Genomic DNA, 27,004 nt, shown 5'->3' on the forward strand with positions numbered 1-27,004 from the left:
TTAGGAGGTGTGGCATGATATACAGGGTGCTATCACCATTAAGAGGCGTGGCCTGGTATACAAGGTCCAATCACCATTAGGAGGTGTGGCCCGGTATACAGGGTACTATCACCATTAGGAGGTGAGGCCTGATATACAGGTTTGTATCACCTTTTAGAGGTGAGGCCTGATATACAGGGTTGTATAACCATTAGGTGGTGTGGCCTGATATACAGGGTTGTATCACCATTAGGGGGTGTGACCCAGTATGCAGGGTCCTATCACCATTAGGAGGTTTGGCCTGATATACAGGGTTGTATCGCCATTAGGAGGTGGGCCTGGTATACAGGGTCCTATCACCATTATGAGGTGAGGCCTGATAAGCAGGATTGTATCACCATTAGGAGGGATGGCCCAGGATACAGGGTCCTATCACCTTTAGGAGGTTTGGCCTGATATACAGGGTTGTATCACCATTAGGGGGTAAGGCCTGATATACAGGGTTCTATCACTATTAGGAGGTGTGACATGATATACAGGGTTCTATCACCATTAGGAGGTATGACCTAATATATAGGGTCCTATCACCATTAGGAAGTGAGGCCTGATATACAGGGCTCTATCACCATTAGGAGTTGTGACCTGATATACAGGGTCCAAGCACCATTAGGATGTATGACCTGATATACAGGGTTCTATCACCATTAGGAGGTGAGGCCTGATATACAGGGTTCTATCATCATTAGGAGGTGTGACCTGATATACAGGGTCCTATCACCATTAGGAAGTGCGGCCTGATATACAGGGTCCAATCACCATTAAGAGGTGAGGCCTGATATACAGGGTTCTATCACCATTAGAAGGTGAGGTTTGATATACAGGGTCCTATCACCATTAGGAGGCGTGGTCTGATATACAGGGCTTTATGACCATTATGAGATGGGACCTGATATACAGGTTTCTATCACTATTAGGAAGTGAGGCTTGATGTATAGGGTTGTATCACCATTAGGAGGTGTGGTCCGGTATACAGGGTACTATCACCATTAGGAGGTGAAGCCTGGTATACAGGGTCCTATCACCATTAAGAGGTGTGGCCTGATATGCAGGGTCCAATGACCATTAGGAGGTGAGGTCTGATATACAGGGTCCTATCAACATTAGGAGGTGAGGCCTGATATACAGGGTTGTATCACCATTAGGAGGAGTGGCCCGGTATACAGGGTCATATCACCATAAAGAGGTGAGGCCTGGTATACAGTGTTCTATCACCATTAAGGGGTGTCGCCTTATATACAGGGTCCAATCACCATTAAGAGGTGAGCCTTAATATACAAGGTTATATCACCATTAGGAAATGAGGCCTGATATACAGGGTCCTATCACCATTAGGAGGTGTGGTCTGATATACAGGGCTCTATCACCATTATGAGATGGGACCTGATATACAGGGTTCTATCACTATTAGGAGGTGAGTCCTGATATATAGGGTTGTATCACCATTAGGAGGTGTGGCCCGGTTTACAGGGTCCTATCACCATTAGGAGGTGAAGCCCGGTATACAGGGTCCTATCACCATTAGGAAGTGTGGCCTACTATTCAGCGTCCAGTTACCATTAGGAGGTGAGGCCTGATTTACAGGGTCCTATCAACATTAGTAGGTGAGGGTTGATATATAGGGTTTTATCAACATTAGAAGGTGAGACCTGATATACAGGGTCCTATCACCATTAGGTGGTGTGGCCCGGTATACAGGGTCCTATCACCATTAGGAGGTGTGGCCCGATATACAGGGTCGTATCACCATTAGGAGGTGTGACCTGACATACAGAGTCCTATCACCATTAGGAAATGTGACCTGATATTAAGGGTCTTATCACTATTAGGATGTGTGGCCTGATATACAGGGTCTTGTCACCATTAAACGGTTTGTCCTGATATACAGGGTTCTATGACCTTTAAGACGTGTGGCCTGATATACAGGGCTCTATCACCTGCAGGAGGTGTGACCTGATATCCTGGGTTCTATCACCATTAGGAGGCCTGATATACAGTGTCAAATCGGCATTAAGTGGTGTCGCCTGATGTACAGAGTTCTATCACCATTAGGAGGTGAGGCCTGATATACAGGGTTCTATCACCACTAGGAGGTGTGGCCCGGTATACAGGGTTTTATAATGATTAGTAGGTGTGGCCTGATATACGAAGTCCAATCACCATTACAAGGTGAGGCCTAATATTCAGGGTCTTGTCGCCATCAGGAGGTGTAACCTGATGTACAGAGTTCTATCACCATTATCAAGTGTGACCTGATATACAGGGTTCTATCACCATTAGGTGGTGTGGCCTGAAATACAGGGTCGTATCACCATTAAGATGTGTGGCCTGGTATACAGGGTCCAATTACCATTAGGAGGTGTGGCGTGGTATACAGGGTCCTATCACCATTAGGTGCTGTTGCCTGATATACAGGGTTGTATCACCATTAGGAGGTGAGGCCTGATATACAGGGTCCTATCACCATTAGGAGATGTGACCTGATATATAGGGTTCTATTACCTATAGGAGATGAGGCCTGATATACAGGGTCCTATCACCATTAGGAGGTGAGGCCCGGAATACAGGGTCATATCACCATTAGGAGGTGTGGCCTGATATTTAGGGTCTAATCGCCATTAGGAGGCGAAGCCTGATATACAGGGTCTTATCACCATTAGGAGGTGAGGCCTGATATACAGGGTCCTATAACCATTAGGTGGGGTGGCCGGATATACAGGGTTGAATCACCATTAGGAGGTGTGGCCCGGTATACAGGGCCCTACCACCATGAGGAGGTTGGGCCTGACATACAGGGTGGTATCACCATTAGGAGGTGTGGCCCGGTATACATGGTCCTATCTCCATTAGAAGGTGAGGCCTGATATACGGGTTGTATCACCGTTAGGTGGTGTGGCCCGGTATACAGGGTCATATCACCATTAGGAGGTGTCGCCTGATATACAGGGTTTAATCACCATTAAGAGGTGAGGCCTGATATACTGGGTTCTATCACCATTAGGAGGCGTGGTCTGATATACAGGGCTTTATGACCATTATGAGATGGGACCTGATATACAGGTTTCTATCACTATTAGGAGGTGAGGCTTGATGTATAGGGTTGTATCACCATTAGGAGGTGTGGTCCGGTATACAGGGTCCTATCACCATTAGGAGGTGAAGCCCGGTATACAGGGTCCTATCACCATTAAGAGGTGTGGCCTGATATGCAGGGTCCACTGACCATTAGTAGGTGAGGTCTGATATACAGGGTTCTATCAACATTAGGAGGTGAGGCCCGATATACAGGGTTGTATCACCATTAGGAGGTGTGGCCCGGTATACACGGTCATATCACCATTAGGAGGTGTCGCCTGATATACAGGGTTTAATCACCATTAAGAGGTGAGGCCTGGTATACAGTGTTCTATCACCATTAAGAGGTGTCGCCTTATATACAGGGTCCAATCACCATTAAGAGGTGAGCCTTAATATACAAGGTTCTATCACCATTAGGAGATGAGGCCTGATATACAGGGTCCTATCACCATTAGGAGGTGTGGTCTGATATACAGGGCTCTATCACCATTATGAGATGGGACCTGATATACAGGGTTCTATCACTATTAGGAGGTGAGTCCTGATATATAGGGTTGTATCACCATTAGGAGGTGTGGCCCGGTTTACAGGGTCCTATCACCATTAGGAGGTGAAGCCCGGTATACAGGGTCCTATCACCATTAGGAAGTGTGGCCTACTATTCAGGGTCCAATTACCATTAGGAGGTGAGGCCTGATTTACAGGGTCTTATCAACATTAGTAGGTGAGGCTTGATATATAGGGTTTTATCAACATTAGAAGGTGAGACCTGATATACAGGGTCCTATCACCATTGGGTGGTGTGGCCCAGTATACAGGGTCCTATCACCATTAGGAGGTGTGACCTGACATACAGAGTCCTATCACCATTAGGAAATGTGACCTGATATTCAGGGTCTTATCACTATTAGGATGTGTGGCCTGATATACAGGGTCTTGTCACCATTAAACGGTTTGTCCTGATATACAGGGTTCTATGACCTTTAAGACGTGTGGCCTGATATACAGGGCTCTATCACCTGCAGGAGGTGTGACCTGATATCCTGGGTTCTATCACCATTAGGAGGTGTGGCCTGATATATAGTGTCAAATCGGCATTAAGTGGTGTCGCCTGATATACATAGTTCTATCACCATTAGGAGGTGAGGCCTGATATACAGGGTTCTATCACCACTAGGAGGTGTGGCCCGGTATACAGGGTCTCATAATTATTAGTAGGTGTGGCCTGATATACGAAGTCCAATCACCATTACAAGGTGAGGCCTAATATACCGGGTCTTGTCGCCATTAGGAGGTGTGACCTGATGTACAGAGTTCTATCACCATTATCAAGTGTGACCTGATATACAGGGTTCTATCACCATTAGGTTGTGTGGCGTGATATACAGGGTCGTATCACCATTAAGAGGTGTGGCTTGGTATACAGGGTCCAATTACCATTAAGAGGTGTGGCGTGGTATACAGGGTCCTATCACCATTAGGTGCTGTTGCCTGATATACAGGGTTGTATCACCATTAGGTGGTGTGGCCTGATATACAGTGTTGTATTACCGTTAGGAGGTTTGGCCTGATACACAGGGTTTTATCACCATTAGGAAGTTTGGCCCGGTATACACGGTCCTATCACCATTAGGAGGCAGGCCTGATATACAGGGTTGTATCACCATTAAGAAGTCAGGCCTGATATACAGGGTCCTATCACCATTAGGAGGTGAAGCCCGGAATACAGGGTCATATCACTATTGGCAGCTGTGGCCTGATATACAGGGTCTAATCACCATTAGGAGGTGAAGCCTGGAATACAGGGTCATATCACCATTAGGAGGTGAGGCCTGATATACAGGGTCCTATAACAATTAGGTGGTATGGCCCGATATACAGGGTTGTATCACCATTAGGAGGTGAGGCCGGATATACAGGGTTGAATCACCATTAGGAGGTGTGGCCCGGTATACAGGGCCCTACCACCATGAGGAGGTTGGGCTTGATATACAGGGTTGTATCACCATTAGGAGGTGTGGCCCAGTATACAGGGTCTCATCACCATTCGGAGGTGTGACCTGATATACCGGGTTCTATGACCTTTAGGACGTGTGGCCTGATATATAGGGCTCTATCACCTGCATCAGGTGTGACCTGATATACTGGGTTGTATCACCATTAGGAGGTGAGGCCGGATATACAGGGTCGAATCACCATTAGGAGGCGTGCCCGGTATACAGGGCCCTCCCACCATGAGGAGGTTGGGCCTGATATACAGGGTCCTATCAACATTAGTAGGTGAGGCCTGATATATAGGGTTTTATCAACATTAGAAGTTGAGACCTGATATACAGGGTCCTATCACCATTAGGAGGTGAGGCCTGATCTACAGGGTTTAATAACCATTAAGAGGTGAGGGCTGATATACAGGGTCCTATTACTAATAATATGTGAGGTCTGATATACAGGGTCCTATCACCATCAGTAGGTTTGGCCCGGTATACAGGGTCTTATCACCATTCGGAGGTGAAGCCTTGTATACAGGGTCCTATCACCATTACGAGTTATGGCATGATATACAGGGTCCAATCACAATTAGGAGGTGAGACCTGATATACAGTGTCCTATCATCATCAGTAGGTTTGGCCCGGTATACAGGGTCCTATCACCATTAGGAGGTGACGCCTGGTATACAGGGTCCTATCACCATTACGAGCTATGGCATGATATACAGGGTCCAATCACAATTAGGAGGTGAGGCCTGATATACCGGGTCCTATCACCATTAGGAGGTGAGGCCTGATATACAGGGTTGTATCACTATTAGGAGGTGTGGCCCGGTATACAGGGTTCTATCACCATTTGTATATGTGGCCTGATATACAGGGTCCTATCACCATCAGTAGGTTTGGCCCGGTATACAGGGTCCTATCACCATTAGGAGCCGGAGCCTGGTATACAGGGTCCTATCACCATTACGAGCTATGGCATGATATACAGGGTCCAATCACAATTAGGAGGTGAGGCCTGATATACAGGGTCCTATCACCATCATTAGGTTTGGCCCGGTATACAGGGTCCTATCACCATTAGGAGGTGAAGCCTGGTATACAGGGTCCTATCACAATTACGAGCTATGGCATGATATACAGGGTCCAATCACAATTCGGAGGTGAGGCCTGATATACAGGGTCCTATCACCATTAGGAGGTGAGGCCTGATATATAGGGTCCAATCACTATTAGGAGGTGAAGTTTGATATACCGGGTATTATTACCATTAGTAGGTGAGGGCTTATATACAAGGTTCTATTAACATTAGTAGGTGAGGGCTTATATACAAGGTTCTACCACTATTAGGAGGTGAGGCCTGATATATAGGGTCCTATCACCAATAGGAGGTGAGGCCTGATATACAGCGTTCTATCACCATTAGGAGGTGAGGCCTTGTATACAGGGTCCTATCACCATTACGAGCTATGGCATGATATACAGGGTCCAATCACAATTAGGAGGTGAGACCTGATATACAGTGTCCTATCATCATCAGTTGGTTTGGCCCGGTATACAGGGTCCTATCACCATTAGGAGGTGACGCCTGGTATACAGGGTCCTATCACCATTACGAGCTATGGCATGATATACAGGGTCCAATCACAATTAGGAGGTGAGGCCTGATATACAGGGTCCTATCACCATTAGGAGGTGAGGCCTGATATACAGGGTCCTATCACCATTAGGAGGTGAGGCCTGATATATAGGGTCCAATCACTATTAGGAGGTGAAGTTTGATATACCGGGTATTATTACCATTAGTAGGTGAGGGCTTATATACAAGGTTCTATTAACATTAGTAGGTGAGGGCTTATATACAAGGTTCTACCACTATTAGGAGGTGAGGCCTGATATATAGGGTCCTATCACCAATAGGAGGTGAGGCCTGATATACAGCGTTCTATCACCATTAGGAGGTGAGGCCTTGTATACAGGGTCCTATCACCATTACGAGCTATGGCATGATATACAGGGTCCAATCACAATTAGGAGGTGAGACCTGATATACAGTGTCCTATCATCATCAGTTGGTTTGGCCCGGTATACAGGGTCCTATCACCATTAGGAGGTGACGCCTGGTATACAGGGTCCTATCACCATTACGAGCTATGGCATGATATACAGGGTCCAATCACAATTAGGAGGTGAGGCCTGATATACAGGGTCCTATCACCATTAGGAGGTGAGGCCTGATATACAGGGTCCTATCACCATTAGGAGGTGAGGCCTGATATATAGGGTCCAATCACTATTAGGAGGTGAAGTTTGATATAATGGGTATTATTACCATTAGTAGGTGAGGGCTTATATACAAGGTTCTATCAACATTAGTAGGTGAGGGCTTATATACAAGGTTCTACCACTATTGGGAGGTGAGGCCTGATATATAGGGTCCTATCACCATTAGGAGGTGAGGCATGATATACAGGGTCATATCACTATTAGGAGGTGAGGCCTGATATACAGGGTTGTATCACCATTAGGAGGTGTGGCCCGGTATATAGGGTTCTATCACCATTTGTATATGTGGCCTGATATACAGGGTCCTATCACCATCAGTAGGTTTGGCCTGGTATACAGGGTCCTATCACCATTAGGAGGTGAAGCCTGGTATACGGGGTCCTATCACCATAACGAGCTATGGCATGATATACAGGGTCCAATCACAATTCGGAGGTGAGGCCTGATATACAGGGTCCTATCACCATTAGGAGATGTGGTCTGATATACAGTGCTTTATCACCATTTTGAAATAGTACATGATATACAGAGTCCTATCACAATTAGGAGGTGAAGCCCGGAACAAAGGGTCATATCACCATTAGGAGGAGTGGTCTGATATACAGGGTCAAATGACTATTAGGAGGTGAAGTTTGATATACAGGGTCCTATAAGCATTAGGAGGTGAGGCCCGGTATACAGGGTCCTATAACGATTAGGAGGTGAAGACCGGTATACAGGGTCCTATCACCATTAGGAGGTGTGGCCTGATATACAGGATCCAAGCACCATTTGGAGGTGAGGCCTGATATACAGGTTTCTATCACCATTAGGAGGTGAAGCCTGATGTACAGAGTTCTATCACCATTAGGAGGTGAGGCCTGATATGCAGGGGCCAATCGGCATCAGGAGTTGTGGCATGATGTACATCGTTATAACACCATCAGTAAGCATTGCCTGATATACAGGATTATGTAACCTTTAGGAGGTGTGGCCTGATAAACAAGGTTCTACCACCCTTAGGAGGTGCAGCCTGCTTCATGATGTATCTTAATAATATTATAGCAAAGCTTGCTGTATGTGAAATTGTACTCAACACTCTGAAGAATGGAGATTTGGGTGATGAGGAGATTTTTCCCCTCCCAGAGGCTTTTTACCCTGGCAGACAGTTATACGTTCAGTTCAATGTGGGGGATGATGGTTATGAGTTGAGAGTACATTCAAATTTTAATATGTGAATTGGTTGCCTGATATTGTCTTAAATGTATATAAAAAAACATAATTGATTATACCCGCTGCCATAGCCTTAGAAACACAAATATCTACCTTAAATCATGTTACAGATATGCGTAAACGGGGAGTACCTGGCCAACCATGAACACAATAAAATCTAAAAAAGTTTGATTCATCAACCTAGCAGGCACAGCAATTTTCAGCTCAGTCAAACAGGTTCAAGGGGCCTACTATGTCAGCGATAACAGCTTCTTCTTCAGGTAACTTAAGGATTTATCTACTCTTGCAACAAACATTTCGTTTTCCATATAACCTGCTGTATAACCATTACGTAGATTGAATATTGATAATACAGCTTGACTAGTTCTATTCTAAGGTATATGTATGGCTGTTATGTAATCCTTTTTGATGTAAGATAATGAACTACCACTCAAAATTTAGGCATTTCTTTCTAAAGATTATTTAGTTGTTACACAGTTTTGACAGAGTTTTCACACAATCCACACAGAGGTTAATAGAGAGACAGAGAGTAATAGCTAACAAATATTAATAACTTTAAGCTTGTTTAGTATACAGTGAAAGGAGTTCTTTCACTTGTGACCACACTCTAATTTATTAACACTGCCTTTTCTCTGACTTAGAAAGATCTAGTGGTAGAAGGTCTAGGTCAATGTAAAGACCCCCCAATCATGTTGTATTGTCTCTGGCGCAACTCAAAATTTATCTCTACATCATTATCAACAATTTAAAAGTTTTTGTCGAAACTAAGACAGCTATAAAGTACCTGCAACCATTGTCAGTCTAAATATAACCTGTTTAACTCATCCAACTAACAGTCAATATAGACTACCATAACAATAAGGAATTGATAGAATATAGTACTTAGAAGTTGCTGGCAACAGTAATCTAAATTTTAGTAATTCTAAGACAGTTAAAAATATTCAGAAGTTAAGATTTAAGTATATTATAGACTTAAGTTAAGTATTTAAGAATATTCTAGAAATTCACCAGTATGTGAGATGAGAATGTTTTTTGAAGTCATCCCACTTTTAATCCTTTATCCTAAATAACCATGGAAGGCTATCAAAATTATTGATTTAATAAAACACCTCGTCACTTTTTATATCATATTTTCAGTTCATCTTGTCAGTTTCATTTTGTCTTCCCAGTTTTAATTTGCTGTTTCAGTTTACGGTTTCAGCGTCCTGTTCTGAGTTTACTGTTTGTGTGCGCTGTGCGTGGTTCAGCTTGTCTTGCCGGTTTCAATGTGCTGCTTCTTAAGATGTATCAGTTACAGTTTGCTGTTTCAGTTTGTTGTTTCAGTTTATGTTGTCAATTTCAATTTGCTGTTTCAGTTTATCCTGTCAGTTTCAGTTTGCTGTTTCAGTTTATCCTGTCAGTTTCAGTTTGCTGTTTCAGTTTATCTCGTCAGTTTCAGTTTGCTGTTTCAACTTATCTTGTAAGTTTCAATTTCTGTTTCAGTTTATCTTGTCAGTTTCAGTTTGCTGTTTCAGTTTATCTTGTCAGTTTCAATTTGCTGTTTCAGTATATCTTGTCAGTTTTAGTTTGCTGTTTCAGTTCATCTTGTCAGTTTCAATTTACTGTTTCAAATTATTTTCTCAGTTTCAGTTTGCTGTTTCAGTTCTGAAACAGCTGTTCATCTCTAGCTCAGCTGTATACCCATCTCTAGCTCAGCTGTATATCCATCTCTAGCTCAGCTGTATCCATCTCTAGCTCAGCTGTATATCCATCTCTAGCTCAGCTGTATATTCGTCTCTAGCTCAGCTGTATATCCATCTCTAGCTCAGCTGTATCCATCTCTAGCTCAGCTGTATATCCATCTCTAGCTCAGCTGTATATTCGTCTCTAGCTCAGCTGTATATTCATCTCTAGCTCAGCTGTATCCATCTCTAGCTCAGCTGTATCCATCTCTAGCTCAGCTGTATATCCATCTCTAGCTCGGCTGTATATCCATGTCTAACTCAGCTGTATATCCATCTCTAGCTCAGCTGTATATCCATCTCTAGCTCAGCTTTATAACCATCTCTAGCTCAGCTGTATAACCAGCTATAGCTCGAGATGTTTTAATAAAATGGATACACAATGCATGGTCTAATTATTTTAGCCTTTAGATTGCACAACCACAATCGCTTTCCACTACAATCCTTGCCAGTGTCAGGATGAGGTGGTAAGGAACTCCTTGGTTGATGGTGAATGGGGAGAAGAATAGAAAGATGGGCCCGACTTCCCATTTCCCTCTAAGGCTAGCTTTGAGATTCGAATAATCTGTACAGCGTGGAACTATGTGGTGAGCAAACACTAGCTACACATGCTTTAGTTGGGTTTGCATAGCTTTAAACCTCATCCCAAGACTTCCTGCTTTTGTAGATGAATCATAGTGCATTGAAGGCCTATTAATCCTTTCCACCATACTATTGCATGTTGTCATTTAGTAGCCAGTGAATCACCGTCTCTATGGTCTTGATTTGGAGTTGTGCGCTCGTTGAGTTGCCATGCAATAAGTGATTCAATGGAGATTAGGGATGTGGTTGATTTACCAAAAATATAAGGATTTCTACGCCATAGCGGTGCATTCGGAACTGCTCAAATCAAAAGAAGAATGACTGAAATTTAGAAAACAATTAAAATAGAATAGCTGGCACAGCATTTTTTGACGCATCATCCGCAAGTTCTGTTTTTATCTTTCGGAAGCATGGTGGATTCGATTCAAATTTCTGCGTAATAAAACTCTCTTGACTTGCGGATTTTTACTGCTGTTATCTGGTCGATGACTCAAAATTGTTGATTAACTGCGGCGTTGAATCAGTGATGATCAGCTCATAGGGACATTGTTGATTAACTGTGTCATTGAATCAGTGATGATCAGCTCATAGGGATATTGTGCGTAAACTTCCATCTACTGTCCCCTTTAGGTCTATGTTAATGGAGCCCACTTCTGCAATTACGACCATAGAGTGGACATCCCTTCCGTCTCTCACATCTACATAGATGGTGATGCAGAATTTACTGATGTCGAATTTACAGCATACTTTGTAAGTATCTACTAGTATTGAGAGTCTGTGAGCATTGAAGGAACTAAGGCTACAATTTCCTTAAACCCTAACTACTGATGTAAGTAGTTCCTTGAACTATCATACTCATTCAGTACTGTGTGACTGACTTGATGAGAATAGAATGTCTGAACTACAGGGAGTTTTCTGTTTGCTTTTTAGGGAGCTCGTTACAATAGCATCATCCCACAGGAGCTGATTCCAAGCAGATGGGTTAATGTGACTGTCGCTGTTCATGACAACCCTCACAGGTGAGCTGCAGCAGTTTCAACATGACCATAAAATCATCACACCCTATGCGGGTGTAGTTTTTTTGCTTTTTGACACAAATAGTTAATAACAATTATTGTGTGTTGGTGTAATTGGATAAATACGACTGACAGTTGTGACAACCTTCACAGGTGAGCCGTAGTTGGAATAATGCAAACAAAGAAACTCTCTATGGAATTCGCCACTCACGACTTGTCATGTATTTCAGTTAACAGAGTAATCTTTAAAGCATAAAAAGTGCATTAAAAGTATGGTGCCATTTTATAGGCAAGATATGAAAATCATTTCTTTCAAGGCCTACTCGAAATACTACAGAAACCTACCAAGTATTTCCAAGTAGTTAAACTAATATCTAGTATTCTTGCTTTTAAATATAAATAAATGTTATTGTTCATATTTTCACAGTGACGGCAGAAATGAGATTATTTTTATTGTAAACATGGTTTTAACATCTCAAAAAATACAGAGAAGAATAGAACCAAAAGAGAATAAAACCAATGAATTTGGAGAGAAAGTTGGAGCAGTTTTATTCCCATATTAGTCTGCAGTCCACATAATCACTGTGCTTCCTTGCTCCAAATAAGTTCGGAGTTGCCCGCTGCCGGCGAACTTGCTCCCGACTGTTTCAACGATTCGGAGTTGCACTATAGATTCTCCCAAGATCCGCGATGTATCCCTCAAAGCGAAACTTGTTAAATTAGACTCACTTTTAGGTCGCTGTCATTTTCTAATTCTTGCGTAGTTAACTAATTGTGCTAGAAAATAATTATTTCATCACCCTCGTACGAACAACCCATCCTTGACATGTAAATGTTATGTAAAGGTAAAAACTCAAGCAAAAACAGTAATGAGAAGAGAAGCAGTAGAATGTTTTCATAGCAGTGATCCATATGCTTGAGCTAAAAGATTTTCGCTTATAATAAGGAGAGCTTAGCCAAGTGTTATCGATTTGGATTCATCAGCAGTGAACGTTTTTAGGAGCAAGAAACGAAATTAAATGCATTTGGATTTTACCGCTTCAATGAATCGGAGTGGAAGCAGCTCCAAACCATATCGAAGCATGGAAACAGTATATGTGGGACTAACCAATTACTTACCACACTTCTTAACTGTTGCCACTGGGTGATTTCAATATCCAATGCAGAGTAGCCAAGGTGGGTCATATCCCCCTTGCATCTAGTAGCCAGTCGTACGTCCTCTATAAACATGTCTCTGTCTTCTATTGACCTATTTCACATATCCAACTTGGGAAATGAGCCCCGCTCACAGACCGACACATCCTATCAATGGTTGGACCATAAGAAGCAAGTGTTTGGTCTTCCGGTCTGAGTGTTTGTTTAGATTGTTTGTTAATATTTAAGGTTTGATATCAACTTGGCGTGTGACGCTTCTGATGAGGAAAGACAACTCCATTTCAACCCACGTTTCTATGAAGGAGAAACGGTTAGGAATTCAAGACTAGGTGGTGAGTACGGAGATGAGGAGAGAGAAGGTGGCTTCCCATTTGAGGCTGGAAAAGTCTACAAGATCGGCATTCAGGTGCAAGATGACTATTACTCGGTAAGCTGGGCTTTATTGACATTTGTAGCGGCTACTGTGTTGTAGCAGATGGGGATATGCTTGTCATGCATAATATTTGTAGTTAATCTAGCATTGTGTAAACATATGTAAAGCTACATAAGCCTGCATCTAGCCATGACAGAATACATGTACAAGATATTATAGTCATGCGTTTAAAATTCTCACAGCTTTCTCTGTTTTGAGCTTTCTATCTGGTAGCATCCAGTGATGTCGGTCATGCATGTTGATGACAATTATTGTAGAGATTTAGCTTCTTGACAGCCGTCGCTGGTGTTTGCTAATGATGACTCAAATGTCAGTCTATTGACAGTTGTTACCGGTATACATGACTAGCTAGTCCTGTGCTTGATATATTGACAACTGTTGCAGGTGTACGTGAATGGTGAGCCATATGTGACATACAATCATCGATGTGATGCTCAGGATGCTCATCATCTAACAGTCAATGGAGATGTGTCCGTACTAAATGTTAGATTTCTTGGCTCTTTGGTAAGTGCTGATCATATCGTCTCTATCCGTAAACCATCGGTAGACTTTTCTCTCTTTGTTTGGATCTGGAAGCTTGGCTCATATTCACTGAAGTAGTGATGCAGTGTGATAACCTGCTGTAGGAAGACAACTCCTATTGCAAAGTGCCAGGTCTGAAGTTGGGAGACATCGTTACAGTCATAGGGTCCGTCAAGGATGATCCAGAAAGGTAAACATAAAGGTTAAACAGTGGCAGGTTTCCGACTTTGTGATGAGAAAAGTTTAAACAAGTGCAAAATTTTAACAAAACTTATCAAAGTATCGTGAGTAATGAAACACCATGATATCAAAAGTTTCTGTTTGATTATTTATTAGAGGCACAATTAACAGACCAGAAATGTTTGTTGTGTATTTCTGGAGTGTATGTAATCCATGATCTAAGTACTGCATAAGAGAAAAACAAGTTGTTTGTTTTCTTTTCATAACTGATGTGTTTATTGTTCCTATAGTTCATTCATCATGACTCTTTATTTTTCTCTCTATCTCAGGTAAAGTTTTTAATTGAGGAATATCCTGGAAATTGTGTTTACTATTGCATTTTGGCCAATGCTCGTTTGGTTTACAGCAAAATGACTGTTTTTAGACGAAAATGTACATCAGCACGATTCTAAATAATGCGGTGTTGGAGTTGTCTCATTTTGTGTCATTACCTTGCTGAGACGATAACTCTAAATGAATCAAATTTGAGCACTGTTTTGGTGTATGTATGTGATATTCAATAATAACTGTAATAATCAGAAGTGAACCAGTAGAAGGTGTTATGAGTGTGGCTGTGCATGTTTTGAAGACTAAAAGTACATTTTATTTAAGATACTATTAGATACTTACCTATGTCACAATTCTGTCATAGACATGAATCTGCCCAGACTTTGCCTGAAGTATATTCTTGGCACAAATTGCTAAAACTTTTTGCAAAGACATTTAAGGCATTTTGTGTAAATATGCAAATTTCACCTGAACATATTTTGGACTGCCTATAGGTGCCAACAATCGTCTAGCCATATGAAAATCTAGCATTAGCCAGGACTGTACATGTGCTTACAGGTGCCTACAAGCATCTACACCTTGTAAAAAGTAACAGATGACTAAACAGGTGTTTTGAGACTAGATATTTGGTTTAAGCTCTGTTTGTCCTTTTTCAGAATTTGCATCAACCTTCAAGGTAAGACTCCGGACGAATCGTCGTCAAGTTCTGATGAGGAAGAGAAACACACAGACATTCCTCTGCACTTTAATCCAAGATGGGACCAAGGTAAAAGTGTCGTCTTGCATACTTGTAGATGGTCCTATCACCTTCAGGAGGTGTGGCCTGATATACAGGGTCCTATCACTATTAGGGAGTGTGGCCTGATATGCCTGATTCTATTACCATTAAAAGGTGTGACCTGATATACAGGGTTCTATCACCATCTGGAGGTGTGGCCTGATATACAGGGTCTAATCGCTATTAGGAGGTGTGGCCTAATATACAGGGTCTAATCGCTATTAGGAGGTTTGGCCTGATATGCATGATTCCATCACCATTAAAAGGTGTGACCTGATATACAGGGTCCTATAACCATCGGGAGGTGTGGCCTGATATACAGGGTCTAATCGACATCAGGAGGTGTGGCCTGATTTACAGGGTCCAATCGGCATCAGGAGGTGTGGCCTGATATACAGGGTCCAGTTTAAGTATAAATATAAAGTTTTTATATAAAGTTTTTATTAAACCATCCATCCAACTTGTGGCCATTCACTCAGTTTCATCTCATATAATAGGACAAATTAATCTACTGCTGCAAACTCAAACAAAACATATTATGGTTTGTGCAGCACACATTTGTTTCTCTCTTTCCATTTATGGCAGTTTCCAGATCGACACAACTGCTCCCTAGTGAACCACATAAACATCCTGTAATAATAAAACAAATGTCATTCATATATACGTCGTTCTAACGCGTATCTACTGAAAGCTTTCAATTTGAGAGCAAGATGATTTGCGAGTGTAATTTTCAAAATGAATAAATGTTTAACAAAAAAATAAAGACGCAAAGCCAACAATTTGAAGCTTTGTTTCTGAGAGTTGAAAATGAGCATTGATCAATCGATGTTCCTCCCTTTCTACAAGTGAGAAATGAACATAAATTCTAATCATAAATCTAATTTACTAGCTAAAAATACCAAAGAAAATTTTAAGCAAATGTTATAGCTAGATGAAACGATAAAAATGTGTAAAAGAATGATTCATGATAGCAAAAAAGTAATAGCCTGATATACAGGGTTCTATCACCATCAGGAGGTGTGGCCTGATATACAGGGTCCAATTACCATTAGGTGTGGCCTGACATACAGGGTTGTATCACCTTCTTTATGAGGAGCAGCTTGCTGCATGTTCGTGTCCTAATAATGCAAAGCTTTCTGCAGGTGAAAATGTACTCAACACTCTGAAGAATGGAGATTGGGGAGATGAGGAGATTTATCCCCTCCCAGAGGCCTTTTACCCTGGCAGACAGTTATATGTTCAGTTCAATGTGGAGGATGATGGTTATGAGGTGAGAGTAGAATCAAGTTTTAATATGTGAATTCGTAGGTCAATAGTGTCTTAAATGTATGTAAAAAGACATTATTGGTTATATCCGCTGACATAGCCTTAGAAACATAAATATCTGCCTTAAATCATGTTACAGATATACGTAAACGGGGAGTACCTGGCCAACTATGAACACAGAATAAAATCTAAGAAAGTTTGCTTCATCAACCTAGCAGGAACAGCATTCTTCAGCTCGGTCAAACATGTTCAAAGGGCCTACTATGTCAGCGATAACAGCTTCCTCTTTAGATAACTTATGGATTTGTCTGCTCCTGCATCAGACCTTTCGCTTTCCATTTTACCTGCTGTATAACAATTACGTAGAATGAATATTGATAATACAGCTTGACTAGTTCTATTCCAAGGTATATGTGTGGCTGTTATGTAATCCTTTTTAATGTAAGATAATGAAACACCACTCAGAGGTTTACTCGCAACCAAATTCACATTACAGTTATTTGGTATCAAAAGGTTCACAATGTCTTAGTCTGCTGTGTTGTAGATGCAAAATGTGTCGAAATGCGATCACAAACTCTTAAAAGCTTGAAAACGAACAGTTAATTGCAGACATCACGAAAACGTCGTCGTTTGAAATCTCTTTATTTGGCTGACGCACTCCTACATTTTAGTTATTGTTTTGACATGTGATATTATCACGTGAAATTAAAGGCCAATAAAAGGCTCAATATAAAACTCTCGTAGCACTAGTTTATGACAAGTACTTGAGGTTCTACCCAAAAGCCCGTATCAAATATAAATGCTCGCTACTTTACAGTATCTTTTCAGCCTGGTCTAATCATCTAGTGGTAATCTGATCATGTGACCCATACTTTCTGTCAATTCGCACGAACAGTTTCTGCAGCAATTTTTACTATCACAAGTGACCAACAGGCTTCTCATGTTTATCAGAGAATGATATGCACTCCTTCGAGCTAAGGTTGAAAAGTTAAATGATTTTTTGAGGTAGGTTTTGAGATTTTTACGATTACGATGATGGCGAAAAAGACGCGTAAGAACAACCGACATGGTTTTATTAAATGCATGAAGTATATTTGTGAAAATATATCAACGAATGAGGTTGCATGAATGTGTAAACATAAGCCATCATGTTTAGTTACGCCCCATTTGAGCCGTTTTGGAAATGGATTCCTATCTACAGTGTTTTTGTGATGGCTGCGGTAACTGTTCATTTTGTAGCTTTTAAGAGCTTGTAATCACATTTCAGCATATTGGTCACCTTCAACGCAGCAGAGTAAGACATGGTCAATCTTTTAATACTAAATAACTGTCATGTGAATTTTGTTGCACGTCAACTTTTAGAAGTTAGTTCCCGATTGCCAAAAATCCTTCAGTTAGTTTTACAGATCCATTAAGCTGACCGAAGGTAATAAGCTTGAGGCTTGTTTAGTATACAGTGAAAGGAATTCCTGTACTTGTGACCACACTCTAATTTATTAACGCTGCCATTTCTCTGACATAGAGAGAGAGCTAAGTCGATGTAAAGACCACCCAAGCATGTTTTGTCTCTGGCAGAGCTCTAAATTCACCCCTGCAGGATTGTTAGCAATTGAAAGTTTCTTGCTGAAACTAAGGCATCTATAGAGTACCTGCAACCATTGTCACTCTGAATATAACATGTTTCGCTCAACTAACTTACAGGTAATGTGGACTGCCATAACAATAAGGAATTGACAGAATATAGTACATAGATGTTGCTGCAATGGTAACATATATTTTAGTAACTCCTAGACAGCTAGAAACATAGCTACCTTGTGGACACCAAAATATGAACGAAAGCTCACCCATTAACTAGAAATTAACCAGTATGTGGGATCAGGATGCTGTTGGAGTCATCCCACTTTCATTCCATCCTAAATAACCATGAAAGGTCATCAAAGATATTAACTGAATAAAATACCTCGTCGTTTTTTATATTGTCATTTCAGTTTGTCCTGTTAGTTTCATTTTGTCTTCCCAGTTTTAATTTGCTGTTTCAGTTTGCTGTTTTAATGTGCTATTTCAGTGCACTGTGCATGTTTCAGTTTGTTTTGCTAGTTTCAATGTGTGGCTCTATGCACTGCATCAGCTACAGTTTGCTGTGCCAGTTTCTACCACGAGCAAAAAGACATGAATAACAAGAAAAGAGGCTTGCAATTTGTGGCGTTATGTTCCACCAAAATAATGATAACTCACAATGAGGTCATAGCTTCTGTGAGCAAATTATTACAAATTATTACAATTATTATTTACAAAATTTTATGCTGAAGGAATAAAAAAAAACTAGTACAAATATGGCAAAAAGTGAGTTGTCTTGTCTGGCAATTATGTTGATAAAGTTAACTATCCAACTCGAGTATGTGTAATTATCTGGTGCAACTACCTTCAAAGTTGCTCCTGGTTCATTACCACCTGTAGCTATTGATTCTGGTAAGTACCGCGTCAACTTGTGTCAAACTGGCAAAGACCTTGCTAAGCTGACATAAACTTTGTCTTCTTGGAACAGATAATGGCGTCTGCGAGACCTCGCGCAATCTTGATAAGGAGACATGTCTAATAGTTATACAAGGCTACAAACACAACTGCCCAATATACAGCTTGTGCTGTTTATGTATGCATTCATTTATGGGTAAAACCCCAGTAAAATCCGCCTAAACGCTTATAAAACTAACAAGAGGCTGTGCTGACCTTATTCTTGCCAACACCTGTTTATCCTGTTGTAGTTTTTCATGAAAGCTCTCGTTCCGCGACCTGTATATGGGATAAAATTGATATATAAGGTAGAATAGGGGCTATTACAACTTCCTGTCCATAGCTGTTTCGGAACTCGTGGTAAAAATTATTTTTCCAGGAGTGAATTCCTGCTTCGGTTCTGAAATGCGCCAGCTGCCCAAGTGAGTAAATATGCCGGGTAGCAACTGTTTCTTGTGCACTTTGTCCTCGGATTGTCCCTCTTGTTTTTAAGTGATAGGGTAGTTCGTGACCAACTGAGTTTGAGGAGCATCCTAATGGAGCATCTTAGTTGAGCTGACAGGCTCAACATGTGATACCATCCTCCTGGATGGCAGCCTCTATATTATTAGTGTGTTTGGAAGTCGCTATATCAGCTAGCACACTCTGCCCATGTCTGCCGTAATTACTTGCTTTTAGGCACACATGCCGCTTTGGTTCTGCTTTTTGTGCTAGGGCACCTTTTTTGACTTGTTTTTGTGCTTCTGGTGCGTTCTCTTCTAGAAAAATAGTGTGCTTTTTTAAAACCTGCAGCAATGCTACGCCTAGGGGGTTCCAAGTGCTCCCTATTTTGGTAATCCTAATCTGGATGCTCCTAATCCAGGTACTCTCGATCTGGGTACTCCCAATCACGGTGACCAGTCAAGCGAACACAGGCATTTTTCTTGTTACTTTTTTGTTCAAGGGCTTTCCTTTTGCCTTCAGAACAAGAAGCTTTTCTTTCACTTTTGAGAACCCATCGCTCAGGTCTAGCCTTAAATCGAACACAACTAGGTCCTCCGTAGTCTTTTTGTGTGATCCAGGTCCTGGCCATTTTTTTCAGGCACCTGTTGCCTTCAAAAAGTGTTGCTCTAAGATGAGCAATCCTGGTAAGGCAATCTCAACATCTTACTACATCTTCACATGGGGTCTGAGTCTCTGGTGGTGGAGGATTGTACTGGATTGGATTAACTGTCTCAGACTAATAGTAGTTCCTTGTTTAACGCGGTCATGATACTTCGAAGTACAGTATGCGCCCCTATACAGAAAATAATCAGTAGGAAAATTATTTTGCCTGCAATTTGGGGTTGTCTCCTCACCTTCTATTAGGAAGTTAGACTCGGTCTCTCGGTGCATATAGGGGGAGGTTTCTTTCGGTCCTTTTGTCAGGGGTGGAGACATTCGGTCCTTTAGTCTCTGGTGGTGGAGGATTGTACTGGATTGGATTCACTGTCACAGACGAATAGTATTTACCTGTTTTATGTGATCTTGATACTGCAAAACACATTACTTGCTTCTACAACGTAGATAATCTGTTAATCTGTTTCAGGAACATTTACGTTTTAAGGATTTTACGTTATAAGAACAGTGAAATACATATAAATGGGCTAAACCATTCAAAGATCTTTTAAAACTCACCCTTTAGCCATACAAAATGGAAAAACTTGACTGAACATTTTTTGTTTGCAGGCCTGCAATAACTGCTGTATTATTAGTTTGCATTACTTTTTTTTCTCTTTTCACCAATGAATATCAGTGGTTTTATAGACCACCGTTGCGGCAATCTATAAGAAGTTAATAGGAAACGCACATCGTCGTCATTCATTTACATAGACTTGCTTATTTTTTCTAAACAGCTAAGTTTATTCTTCAAATCAAAAGTAATAACAAATATTTCATATCCGACGAAGCAAAACAACATAATATTTTTACTATAAAAAGAGGTACTGCCTGTTTGTCGTCTATCTGTATGCAGGGGTCAAGGTTAAGATAACAGAGAACTTTTGACGATACTCCAACTCGTGACATTCACATTGTTTGACCGACACTGTAACGCCTGCACCATTCTATCGATATTCAGTATTTATAAACAATTGTGCAGTTATTTATTCGTATTTTTGTTGATACATCTGACGATCTATCACGATGAACTAGAATGTCATGGAAGTTGTAAATATCATATATGTAACGCTTGACACGTGTTATTATTTTTCTAGCGAATGCGACAAAATAAGTTAACATTCAAGTTAAAATTGAAAACTCACTCGACTTGGCATTTTACATTATAAAGAATTGTTGATGTACCACACAAAAAACTTCACATAACCTCTTCACATTATCTGGAACTTACATTATAGGAGCATCTACTCTACCTTTAATATCAAAGCCCTTACTTGGTTCCTCCAGCTTTATTTCATTTTTATTATTTTTCCTTGTTGGTTTATTTTCATGATAAACCCTTTTGTTATTAGCACTTTTAAATCAGTCATTTCGCTATAGAAGTCGTCTTCCCTTTGCAACAGCATTACACTCTGAAGATACGTCATGAAGCGCTATCATAGTTAAATCAACTCTCATTTGAGTCTCTGTTGAAAAACATTGTATTTGGTAGAAGGCTACCGTATTGCATAAGTATAGGATATGTACACTGTGATGTACTTTTTCACATTTTCTCTTTCTCTAATCTCTATTGGCTGTTAATATTAGGTGTAAACTTTTAACAAGTAAATTAAATTTTAAATTTCAACTTGTTCTTTTTCATTCACCCTTCACATGTACAAAAGCATGTAAACAAATGATAGCCTACTGCAGAGCACATTGTGGCATATGTGATGTGATTTTACTCATTCTTTATAGACATTCATTGTATTTTTCTTTCCATTTACCATTTGTATTTACCATAGGTCTTCTGTCACAATTTTACCACTTTAAAATTTTTAATTTATTAAACACGAGGCCGTAACTCCAAACCATTGTAAAACAAGCATGTCAAGGGAGGACAACTTGTATGTACTTGCCAGATATACCAATCATATATGCTGACCTTTGTGATGTGTTATACATTGTTTACAGAGCTTATTGGCAGAATAAATGACATGATTTTAGCAACTATAATTCTATGTCTGATCTATCATGGTGTGTCAGCCGAAATCATCCTGTTGAATGAATGCACTTTACCTGTTGCACAATATGGTTTGGAATTATATTCATAACAAACTAATTCCAGTTTGTGAATTTATTCTTTTTGTACCAAACAGCTTGAAGCAAATGCAAAGCCAAAAAGGCAATTGGTTTCCTCTTCCTTTTATGAGCTTTGCTGTAGGAAGTGTTTGTTCCTCATCTGGTATTATATATAGTAGCGCCCATAACAGGTGACTGAAGTATGTGAACCAGGCAGGTGACTAGTCACGGCTTGCATCAAAGCTCTGATAAAATGTATCACATGCTAACTACAACTACAACGCCCCCTGATATCTTATCACTTAATAAATAAAACTCTCGACATTTAGACTCCTAATGTATACAATCCACGTCAATGACTGTTTTATCAGAGCATTACAACACCCATAATGCTGGCTGTTGCCAAGATATCCTGAGAATAATATATTTTATCTCTACCATTTGCATCAACAATTCTACTTTATCTTAGCGACGGGAAGGAGCAGCTGTTAACCCATTTAACGGATATGTGACAGCAGTCAGGTCTATGTATTTAACAAAAACTGTCAATTTTAATCTGAAAGAACTTATGAAAAAAAAACTCATGAAACCATGGAAGTCATGAAAAATCCCTCAAGTTTTATTTAAATTGAAAAAGAACCAGATTTTATATAACTGGGTATGAGACAACATCTTGTAACTTATAACAAATGATGCCCTCGTAGACATAGCCTCAATAGCCTCAGCTTTGTTTCATAAATTATTTACAGAATGGAAGGAGCCACCTTGAATGATATGCCTCTTCTACGGAAAACATTTTTTCAAGAGAGACAGTCAAATTACGCTAAATTGTTTTGCAGAAGGATTTTCCTTCAAAGATGCAAAATAAACGGGTCATTGCTGTTTATTTATGTTTTCTTTTGTACGCAATTTTTGATGTAATAGATCTGTTGCATTTTTTGCCATTTCCTTATCAATTTCTACAATGTTTGTTATTGTATCTTAACCTTTAAGTTTTTCAATGTTTTGAGAGCAAAACATACGTAATGTTTACTTTTTGTTTTCTTTTTTCATCATGATAATAAATATTTCATGAAAATTAAACACGATGTATATCTGCCGGTTTTTATTTGTAGTATGCAATGTACAGTTTACGGTGTGAAACATTAAAAAATACTTTACTGAAATGGTTTTCTTGACTTGGAACGGATTAAAATTTACGTGCATTAATTCTAATGGGAAAAGTTGTTTTGGATCTCAAACAACTCGGTTTTTGAACAACCTTCTGAAACGGATTATGTTCAGAATCGAGGTTTCACTGTACCAGTAACTATACCAAATGTATTCATGACCAAAAGTATTAATATCCTCAACATTTTGTGACATTATTTAGGTTTTTGCTGTTTTAGTGCCGCTGTGTGCTACCCAGACCAGACAATATACATATTTTTATCTTTTAAAAACAAGAGGTGTTATGTCATTCTTGTCATCAGCACTCCCCCTCACTTGGGCTGCGGCAGCGCTGTGCTTGTTGTGCTCTTCATTGGCTCTCACCATGGCTGACCTCTATAACTTTCCATAACGTTCAGGGTGCAGAGCATTTCTAGTTGGCCGGTGAGCAACATTTTTTTCTCAATCAGGTTTACTTATGGCAGTAAAATTTTGGCTCCTTATTGGTTTACAGATACATGCATAATGAATATTCATGTTATGAGCTCTGAAGGTATTACTAATAGGTTAATAATACCAATACTTTACTTAAAAAGTTGTATGTGATGTAGCAGTAATCGTTAATCGGCATCGTGTGTACCACGTCCACGCTCGAATGGTAATTCGACAATTTGTCTTTGATCGACGGCACAAAACAGACATAAATATATTATAAATAATGTGGTAGTTCATGGTACCTGTAGTCATACATAACATATTTTATGTAACAATCTTCAAGAATTTACCAGTGAACAAATCTTACAATGTCGAGACAAGCTCAATGTATTCCTGTGTGTGAATATGCTTGCGCATCAATTATCATGATTACAATATCTTCAATGCATGAGTAAGCGCAGTTCATGCGATCTGAACCAATCAGGAGCCAAGATTTAACTGCCATGGGTAAACCTGTTTGGGAAAAAAATTTTGCGGCTGGGAGTTGTACTTACCGACTCCAGGTGTTTTTGCTAGCGACTAGGAAGCTAGAATGGTGCCGGACTCACGGGTGCAGCTGGCTCTCCTGGAATTTTTTCTTGTTACAGTCATTTTTCCAGTTCCTGGCTCCTTCCTCCTTCCTGGCTCCTTGTCTTCCAGTTCTTTACTGAATGCAGGGAAAGTGTAAGTCTCTGATCGTCGCTTTTCCATCTCAAGCTGTACTTTTTCCTCCTGGCTCCTAGCCCCGTGCCCCTTGCATGCTGGGGCCTTTTCTTGGTTCTATAGTGGCTGGTGCCTGTCCAAGCTTGTCCAGACAAACATGGAATGGTTTCAGCTTGCTTTCATTCTGCACCAAGAACTAGCCCCGCTGTTCTACTACGCAATTATGGTTTCACCATACCTTTTTTATTTGGAAAGGCCCTACAAACTTTACTTTAAATTTGAGGTTGTCCTCTCATTTTTTCGTTTTTTCTTTCATTCAGAAGCCAGATTCATTCTTCCGGTGCAAATAGGGGAGACTTTTTTTGATCCCCTTGTCAGATGGTCATCTGCTCCTCTCAGAGAGTTGTGTGTGCTTCCTTCGGCCTTTTCAGCATCTTCACCACATCTTCATAAGAGGACCGGGTCTCTGGTGATGGAGGATTGTATTGGATTAGGTTAGCCACCTCAGGCTAACAATAGTTCTTTGTTTAACACAGTCGTGATACTTCAAAGTACAGTATGTGCTTCTACAACTTAAATCTTATGTTCCAGGAAGGTTTACAATGTAGGGATTTATAAGGAAGTGAAATACAGGTAAATTGGCTAATCTACTCCAATATTTTTCAAACACACCTTTTGGCCATACAAAAAGGAAAAACTATACTTACCTCTTCTAATTGGTTGGCTGTACCATAACTGCTGTATTATTAGTTTGCATAAAGAACTTTTCTTTTTTTAACCGCTAAATCTTACTGATTATGAACCATGGTTGCCGTAATTTTATAAGAAGTTCATGGGAAATGCACATCTTTGATATTCATTAATAATGATTTGTCTATTTTTTCTAAACAACAAAGTCTATTCTGCAAAGTAAAACTAATAACAAATAATTTATATATCTACAATAAACCGAAACAACAAAATATTTTTAATAGTATAATAGGTACTGTCTGTTTGTCGTCTATCTGTATGCAAGGGTTAAGGAAGGTTGGGATAACAGATAACTTTTGACGATACTCCAACTCGTGACATTCAAATTATTTGACCGACACTGTAACGCCTGCACCATTCTATCGATATTCAGTATTTATAAACAATTCTGCAGTTACTTATTCCCATTTTTGTTGATACATCTGACGATATATCACGATGAACTAGAATGTCATGGAAGTTGTAAATATAATATATGTAACGCTTCACACATGTCATTCTTTTTCTAGCGAATGCGACAAGATATGTTAACATTCAAGTTGAAATTGAAAACTCACCCGGCCTGACTCTTTAGATTATTAAAAATTTTTATGTAGTACAATGCAAGAAACCTCACATGAATTCTTTAAGTTGTCTGGAACTTGCGTTAATACGAGAGCATCTACTGTACCTTTATTACCGGAGCCCATACCTGGTTCCTCCAGCTTAATTTCATTTTTATTATTTTTCCTTATTGGTATATTTTCATGATTAACCATTTTGTTATTAGTATTTTCATGTCAGATTTAAATTGCCACAGAAGTTGTCTTCCCTTAGCAACAGTGTTACCTTCTGAAGATCCCGTCATGAAGCGCTACCATAGTTAAATAATCTCTCCTTTGAGTCTTTATGGATAAACATTGTATTTGGTAGAAGGCTACTGTATTGTATATGTATAGGATATGCACGCTGTGATGGACCTCTTCTCCTGGTCTCTCTCTATTCTCTATTGGCTTTAAATAGGTTGTGTAAATTTTTAACCAGTTCTTTGAATTTTAAAGAGCTGATCAATTTTTTTTCTCAAGTCAACTTTTGCTAATGTGAAAGCATGTAAACAAATGTTAGACTATTGCAGAGTACATTGTGGTAGATGTGATGTATTTTTAATTATTATATGTGTACATCCGTTGTATTTCTCTTTCCAATTACCATTTGTATTTACCATAGGTCTTCTGTCACAATGCTATCACTTCACAATTTTCTATCTAAACACGACGTCGTAACTCCAAACCACTGTGGATCAAGTCTGTAACATGAAGACAACTTGTATGTATTTGCTAGATATCTCAATCATCTACGCTAACCTTTGATCTGTGTTATACATTGTTTAAAGACTGTTTATTGACAGAATATATGACACTGTGGTAGCAAAAATCCTGTTGAGCGAATGCATTTCACATGTTGCACAATATGGCTTGGAACAATATTCATAACAAACCAGTTCCAGTTTGTGAATTCAATTTTTCTGTACCAATCAGCTTGAATTGCTTAGCTAAAAGGTCAAATGTCAGTTGGATTCTTTTCCCTTTTTATGAACTTTGTTATAGGAATGTTTATTCCTCATCTGGTATTATAAAAAGTGACAACCATGACATGTAGCCAAGTGGGTGAACCAGGCAGGTGGACTAGTCATGACT

General features: G+C 40.0%; 1 protein-coding gene and 1 pseudogene across 1 annotated transcript in view; one reads left to right on the plus strand and one right to left on the minus strand.

Moving 5' to 3' along the window:
- LOC137404148 (centrobin-like) overlaps positions 1-27,004 on the minus strand; it is a 577,594-nt gene that overhangs the window by 488,230 nt on the left and 62,360 nt on the right. The gene's annotated exons all lie outside the window — the stretch shown is intronic.
- On the plus strand, positions 248-17,164 carry LOC137404013 (32 kDa beta-galactoside-binding lectin-like; annotated as a pseudogene).

This window comes from Watersipora subatra, chromosome 9 (genome assembly GCF_963576615.1).
Source record: "Watersipora subatra chromosome 9, tzWatSuba1.1, whole genome shotgun sequence".
NCBI lineage: Eukaryota > Metazoa > Bryozoa > Gymnolaemata > Cheilostomatida > Watersiporidae > Watersipora > Watersipora subatra.